Source organism: Homalodisca vitripennis, chromosome 2, assembly GCF_021130785.1.
Source record: "Homalodisca vitripennis isolate AUS2020 chromosome 2, UT_GWSS_2.1, whole genome shotgun sequence".
Classification (NCBI taxonomy): domain Eukaryota; kingdom Metazoa; phylum Arthropoda; class Insecta; order Hemiptera; family Cicadellidae; genus Homalodisca; species Homalodisca vitripennis.
Window position 1 is genome coordinate 196,630,149 of NC_060208.1, and position 7,456 is coordinate 196,637,604.

Here is a 7,456-nt window from a genome sequence, read left to right on the forward strand (position 1 = left end):
ATGTTATATACTCAAATGTGTTTATTGACGAAATAGAGTAGGTCCTCATACAGAGGACTCGCTTTCTGGTAACAGTAAGCCAAATATTTAAATATTATATGTTATATACTCAAATGTGTTTATTGACGAAATAGAGTAGGTCCTCATACAGAGGACTCGCTTTCTGGTAACAGTAAGCCAAATATTTAAATATTATATGTTATATACTCAAATGTGTTTATTGACGAAATAGAGTAGGTCCTCATACTGAGGACTCGCTTTCTGGTAACAGTAAGCCAAATATTTAAATATTCTATGTTATATACTCAAATGTGTTTATTGACGAAATAGAGTAGGTCCTCATACTGAGCACTCGCCTTGTGGTAAGAGTAAGCCAAATATATTCTCTGTTATTTACATAAATGTGTAACACATTTTTGTATCAAAAGAAATAAAAGCAATAAGAGAACATTTTTACTTTGTAAAAGATTTATACATTGCAATATAAATCATGCCGTCATAGCTTGGTTATATTGACATATAAGGTATTAATAGCTTCTCCATTCGTTTTATTAATGCACTGGTGGTCGAATATAAGATGGAGTTTACTTAGTTGCATCAATACTGCAGCACACGTTATGTTTTCAAGAGATTTTATGTGAGGATTTTTATGGTAGTATGATTGGATTGTACTTTGTATTAGATATTGTGTAAATGAGTTCATAATATAACGCTCATGTTTATTACATGTTATATTATTAATAATATAATAATATTGTGTATAATATTTTTCTCAACAAACACAAACACACACACACACACACACACACACACACACACACACACACACACACACACACACACACACACACACATATATATATATATATATATATATATATATATATATATATATATGTGTGTGTGTGTGTGTGTGTGTGTTTGTGTGTGTGTATATATATATATAAATAAACACACACATAAACATATGTTCCATTTCATTTGTAGATTAGATGGATGCATAACTTCCGTAAACATTACTGATTCATTGATGGCCATAATTTCATTAACTTCATTGGCTCTGAAACTAGTGAGCTTCGGCAGATAGAAAATGTAACTCCTCTTACTGGAAATATTTCGTAATCATTTTAGTGGTAATACACTCTTTTATTACCACTGTCTAGTTTGGAATTTTGGTGAGTATTGGGACAGTGGCTTAGGTTAGAAAAGCTAATTGGATCTTAGACTAGAGAACAACCTAACTACCAATATGAGCTTATCTTATGGTGCATTTATAACGCTTTTTGAAACTTAGGGGGTTTAAAAATGTCTCGTTGTTATAATGTAAAAAGGGTAGGGATTCGATACACCACGATTCAAGGATGCATGCAAAATGTCTAGACTTAAGCTCATTGTATCAGTCTATATGTGTTATGTCTGTTGTGTCACATGTCAAAAATTATTATGATTGTACTGACAATTATACAAACACAGTTCACAAATCTATTTATTCTCTATTAACTCTCGGCCTGTTTTATATATATATATATATATATATATATATATATATATATGGCATATATTTGTTTTTTTTTAAGGAGAAGCCGACCCTCCTCTTATGCCTTATTCTGCCCGTCCTCATGGCATGGGCCACTGGCCTGTGCTAGGATCTTATTAAATAAAATAAGGGAGAGAGTCGATACAGTACAAGGTCGATAGTACTGATAAAAAGTGGAACGGTCACCGACAGGATTCGAATCTGCGCTATCTCTGACTCAGGCTCAAATTCCAACGTCTTAGACCACTCGGCCATCGGCACTCCCATTTGAGATACAATTAGAATTTACTCAAATTCATTTGTAAAACTATGGATAGTAGTTTTGTTGACATTGTTGTGGTATTATTTTTGACGAGATTTCGTGAGGATTTCATCGTAGCGTTGTGACATTATAAAATAAAATCTTGGCAAGAACTTTAAAGTAAGACAGACCCGTGTACAAAATTGAGGTGCCGGTGGTTCTAGTTTTTCACGTTTGATTTCAGGGAGTATTATTTGAGTTCAACAGTCAAAGATATTCTAAATTGTTCATTAATTTACAGTATGTGTCTTTTCGCGTCTGAATATAGTAGTTATAATTAAAGCCTTTAAAGCGGACTTTCATATGCTTTTTGAAATACATTATTTTATTTACAGCAATGGAAGAATCTAATTGTTTATCAAAATAAAAAAACATAATATGTACTAACAGCATTGATTGCATGCTAAATCGATTGAAATGACTTCGTTAGTTTGGTTACGGTGAATGACTACAGGTACACAATAATTTGTTGAACCGGGTTCGCACTCTCTACTGCTAGCGTGCATTTGTTGGGTACCTTCATCTGGATGGAAACTTCCTACAAATATTACGAGCTGTAAGTATTGGAGTTACTATAAAACGAGAAATTTAATATTTGATTAGTGTTGTGAGATGCTGAACAAACTCGTTAACCTCTGAAAGAAATCTATTAATTCTAAAGGCCTAGGACTACTAGTAAATTGCTAAACCAAATTTATGGGATTTTAGTACTTAGCAATGTTTAAGATGAGTGCTACGTACTTCTATGGCAGAGGAGTGAAACCGTTTTATAGTAACATTTAACTGCTATTGAAGTAGTTTGTACAAATTTATAAAACAATTTGTTCAACAATGTTGAAATAATGTGTTGGCAACGGCAAGTTCGGTGCCTCGATGGTTTTAGCATAAAACCTATCAAAATACTTTCTCCTCAGAAAATTGTGTCGTAATGGTATTAAATAAATAATATTGTAAATAATATTATTAAGAATTTTAAAGACTTTTGGAAATAAATTGTGTGTGGAGGCCTCTAAAATATGGCATTTTTAAATATATAAGACCAAAGGTCAGGAAAAACACAATTATAGGTATACCATTTCGTCATAATTATTTCGATTGTTACATGTATTTAATTGGTAATTAGGTCACTTAATAATCCGATCAACTACCACTATATAGGTAATTTAAAATATTAAAATAAAGTCACTTAAAATTGCAAATATTTATTTTACCATATTTTAAATTAAGATTTATATCAAGCATGAAAGCATATAACAATCATAAAATTACGTTATAATTATAACATATTAAAATTTAAATAAAACATATTATTGCATATTAACGTTTATTGTTTCCCATTTTTATTGCAGTTATAGATATCCATAATATGGAGTCCAAGGCTGATGAGTTATCGTAAATATTGTTTGAATCAAAATATTAATTTAAAATAATTATATATATATATTAAAAACGTAAAAGCTTACTCAATAAAATTATGTTGATTTACTAAAATATGTAATGGGATCATTAAGAAATATTATATTTATTCAAAATCATTTTGATAAACCGTTGAGTATTTTACACCGTTTAGTTAAAATAAATCAGCGTTTTTTGTTCCAGCACCTCTTCAAACATTCCATTCATCTGGTATTATTGTTCTTTTACCTATTTTATTCATGTCCTGAGAATTTTAAAGACTTTTGGAAATAAATTCTGTGTGAAGGCCTGTAAAATATGGCATTTTTAAATATATAAGACCAAAGGTCAGGAAAAGGTTCGAACTGTTAAAATTTAAAACTCCTATTATTGAGCGTAGCATCTTTCATCTACTTGAGTGACTGTTGGAACTAATTCAAAAAGGTCAGTTTTTTAAGAAGACGAAGGCCAATCCCGTGTTAAGCCTTATTTTTCCTCATGGGACCACTTGCAGAGCGAGGATCTGATGAAAGAGAATAAGGAAGATATTTTATACAGTATTATGTCACTAGTATTGATATGAAGTGCAAAGGTCACAGACAGGATCTAAACCTGCGCTATTTATCGTTCAGGTCCACTCTATTGTTTTAAATCTCTCGGCCATCTACTCTCCCTAATGAGTTGTACTTTTAGTTTTACAAATTAATTCGTATCTCTGAAAAAAGAGTGAGAGTTGACTGATCATAAGTTAAGGTGTCGAACAAGTGAAAGTGTGCCCACCTGGTATGAAGGTATCCACTCCCAGCGACAGCTCGCACGCTACTGACTGCCGGCGAGGACCTGCTACCCGGCGCGGGAAGGAAAGTAGGATACGGCACACTTGTCCACTCCCGGCCTTGGATGGCTACTCACTCGCTCCTCACTCACCACCGGCCAAATTGGCGCATTATCATAACGAAACCGAAACCTCAGGGTTCGTTACCTCCGGCGAAATCCTTCTCGGTCAACTGATTCTGCCCTGCCTGCCCTGAACACGTGTGTGTGTGTGGTTGCCGACTGATATAAGCCATCCATTATACGAGTCACTGTAAAAATATAACCGATCAGTAGGCGATCCGCTTTATAAGACGTCCGAGCATCGGGCTAGTCAGTTTCCTGTAACCCTAACATTCTTTCACTTCCAATTCGAATTGGTTTTCAAATATTTACGTTTTTTTTCTTACTGTTGTTTGTGTTGCCACTACTGCCTGTAATGTGTTGCAACCTTTAAACAGTTTGTGTATAATATTTTTAGTCGTAGAATATTTAAACAGCCTCGTTTTTAAGATCTTATTAATACTCATCCAAACACTGTTTGGAGTTTCGTATAAAGATTAGAACAAATATTAATCTCAAACACTTTAGGTCTCATTATATATGGTAAAATTAGTAATTTTATTTGGTCTCCGCTTCCTAATTATTTTTCTACAGTGTTGTGGTTGCAAGAGGTATTTTTCTTTATTTTAATATTTGTCATGATAACTACTCGTAATTGAATATATTACTCAGTAGTAGATTTGAAGTTCTAACTATTCAGACCGAGTTCTATTTTTAAAAGAAGTGGTGGATTTCGAAACATTCGAAAACCATAAGTTTTCATACTAAATGTATTCATCCGCTTAAAAGGTGTAATAGACAGTAATTTCCTCTAATCATCGTAATTCTTCCTTATGAACAACTATGAATATTACAGAAATTATTTTGAATGGTTTTAAAATGATTCTCCTATAAATGGCTGCATTCTATTTGTGGTGCAATATTTGTAATATTATATATAATTTGCATCACTTGTATACTATTTCTGCATTTTGAAACGTTTAACTTATCCTTATCCTGTTTTAGCACATTCCTGTTACTAATAGTTATAATGTGAAACATACCAAACCTAAAAAAATCCCTTAGTAAACTTAAGAAAGCATACAATACCAATTTCATCCTAAACTACTAGCCTCTGTTTCATACAACGCTTTTGTAGCGATTTAATACAATTTTTAAATGGGAGGCCTAGTTCGGAAGTAAGCATCACATGTCAAATTTCCCTCTTCCTGAGGATGTCCCTTTTGTGGTGAACGTGCAACAATCGGTTGTTTCCGTTTCCTGTCGAACCAGTCCGAAGTGAGGGGAAAGTGCGGCGAAGAGTCGGTGATTGAGGACTGGGCTAATGTTCCTAGTAGTGATCAACTATTCCCTGAGAGGTACTACTGGACACTTCAATCAGCGTCGGATCTTCGTCCAATTGCGTTCGTCCTTTGTATATAAAAATATTGTTTTTTTGGCCAAATCATTGAAATAACCTCTTTTGATATTACTGCTTAGGGCACCCACTGACTAGAATCTTTTTAGTGGAGCGTTCAGTAATAATGAAACTAGTTTACGAGTATTTATTGTTATTTAAACAATGCACAGATAATTTGAGGATCTCTACAATTTTGGACACTCAAAGTTTGTATATTTTACTATACTGAATAATATGCATATAACAAAAAATGATTAGCCTTCTAAACAAAGGTATTGTGAAAAATGAACAATTCACTATAAATTGTACTTTTTTGCTGAGCGTTAATAGGGCTGATAGAATATAATTTCTATCTGTGTCTATTTTTATGTCTGTCCGCACGATATAACGAAAACGAAAGAACTTGAAAATAATTGAAATTGTGCATGAGATTTCATTTCTATACTAGGAATGCTGAGTTCGATTATGATCCATGGATCCAGTATGGAATTTGACTGAGCGTTAGCGAATATTAATTCTATGAATAGGTTTCATGGCCAATAGATGGTAACGAGTAAATAGCAGAATAAATAAATTTGTAAACAAAATCAGTATACTCATAAGAGATTGTAACATGTGACATGTAGTAAATAAGATTTGTTTGCTACTTACAAAATTTTCGCAGCTTAGAGGTCAGAGGGGCAGAGCCATAAGGTCGAAGGGAAACGTGTAGCTTATTGATACAGCAAAAAGACAAACGAAAGTGAAAAAATCAGATGTCAAAAGTGATAATAACATTAGATTTCAGTGCACCCATTCGTTATCTTTTGAATCTGAGTGCACTATAATCAATGTAGTAGTTAAGGTCTGCAACAAAGTAGGGTACCTACCAACACTATACTCACATGGAATCTGGGTGCACTATACTCAATGTAGTAGTTAAGATCTGTAACAAAGTAGAGTACCTACCAACACTACACTCACATGGAATCTAAGTGCACTATACTCAATGTAGTAGTTAAGATCTGTAACAAAGTAGAGTACCTATCAACACTACACTCACATGGAATCTAAGTGCACTATACTCAATGTAGTAGTTAAGGTCTGTAACAAAGTAGAGTACCTACCAACACTACAGTCACATGGAATCTGAGTGCACTATACTCAATAGTAGTTAAGATCTGTAACAAAGTAGAGTACCTACCAACACTACACTCACATGGAATCTAAGTGCACTATACTCAATGTAGTAGTTAAGATGTGTAACAAAGTAGAGTACCTACCAACACTACACTCACATGGATTCTAAGTGCACTATACTCAATGTAGTAGTTAAGATCTGTAACAAAGTAGGGTACCTACCAACACTACACTCATATGGAATCTGAGTGCACTACACTCAATGTAGTAGTTAAGATCTGTAACAAAGTAGAGTACCTACCAACACTACACTCACATGGAATCTAAGTGCACTATACGCAATGTAGTAGTTAAGGTTTGTAACAAAGTAGAGTACCTACCAACACTACACTCACGTGGAATCTAAGTGCACTATACGCAATGTAGTAGTTAAGGTCTGTAACAAAGTAGAGTACCTACCAACACTACACTCATATGGAATCTGAGTGCACTACACTCAATGTAGTAGTTAAGATCTGTAATAAAGTAGGGTACCTACCAACACTACACTCACATGGAATCTGAGTGCACTACACTCAATGTAGTAGTTAAGATCTATAACAAAATAGAGTACCTACCAACACTACACTCACATGGAATCTAAGTGCACTATACTCAATGTAGTAGTTAAGATCTGTAACAAAGTAGGGTACCTACCAACACTACACTCACATGGAATCTGAGTGCACTATACTCAATGTAGTAGTTAAGATCTGTAACAAAGTAGAGTACCTACCAACACTACACTCACATGGAATCTGAGTGCACTATACTCAATGTAGTAGTTAAG